We start from the raw sequence: 1,294 nt of genomic DNA on the forward strand, positions 1-1,294 counted from the left end.
TTCCCTTCCCACCTGTGTGAAGCGAAAAGGCCACCCTTCCTCTGCATGGCAGGGAGGCTGTAGCTGCAAAGGAAGTATGTTTGCACACATGCTGGCTAGGGGTCCCAACTCCATGCTGGGAAATTCCTGGAGATTTGGGGGATGGAGCCTGGGGAAGGTGGGAGAGGGAATATTATTTGAGTAGAATGACGTAGCCATTTACTCTAAAAGAACTCATTTATGTAGTCTGGAGATCAGTTGTAATTCTGGAAGACCTCCAGGCCCTTCCTGGAGGTTGGCAACCCTAGTGTGTTCCAGGGATGGGTGTGTGTGTGTGTGTTGAGTTCAATAGTAGATGGTGGTATGAATCAAGGGGGGCCATCCACACAAGAAAATGCACACTCTTCTGTGAGTTCTGTGATCACAGCCTCATTTCAGGCTCAGAGGAAGAAACAGACATTTTTATGGTGATACACTTGGCATGTGCGTGGGGATTTCCACTTGGCACACTGCAACCCAGGAAAGTGGAAGGAGGACAAATAATATGGGTGGGTGGGTGGGGGGGATCTTCGTGTATTTACAAGAGTCTGCTCATCATGTGTAAATCTAGGAAGGGGATATCTGGTTTTAAACAAAAAATGGATTATTGCTTAACCTTCTTTGTAGAATGATTTCTTGTAGAGACTTTGTGCTACATCATATCTTGTTCACTGAGCCCCACATTCCCAGATACAGCTGTGGCTGTATTGTTGCTGACAATTCCTGTTTCAATTTCATCAGCTGAAAGGAGCTTCAGCAAGCTGAAATTAATTAAGAACTATCTTAGGGCACAAATGTCCCAAGATCAACTGAATGCTTTAGCAGTCCTGTCAACTGAAGGAGAAGAAGAAGAAGAAAAGTTGGATTTATACCCCACCCTTCACTCGGAATCCCAGAGTGGCTTACAATCACCTTCTCTTCCTCTCCCCACAATAGACACCCTGTGAAGTAGGTGGGGCTGAGAGAGCTCTGAGAGAACTGCTCTGAAAGAACTGTGACTGACCCAAAATCACCCAGCTGGCTGCATTTGGAGGAGTGGGGGGATCAAACCTGGTTCTCCAAATTAGCCTGCCACTCTTAACCACTACACCAAACTGAATCACATGAAGCACAAAATGTAGATTTTTGATACTGTGATTCCCCATTTTTCTGTTGAAAAAACAAGGTAGAAAGTGTTTTAATTGACCTTGAGAGCCAGCGTGGCTAAAAGTGAAGACTCTGATCTGGAGACCTGGGTTTGATTTCCCACTCCTCCATATGCAGGGTGACCCCCCCC

The sequence above is a fragment of the Gekko japonicus genome, unplaced genomic scaffold (assembly GCF_001447785.1).
Source record: "Gekko japonicus isolate JY-2015 unplaced genomic scaffold, Gekko_japonicus_V1.1 scaffold467, whole genome shotgun sequence".
NCBI lineage: Eukaryota > Metazoa > Chordata > Lepidosauria > Squamata > Gekkonidae > Gekko > Gekko japonicus.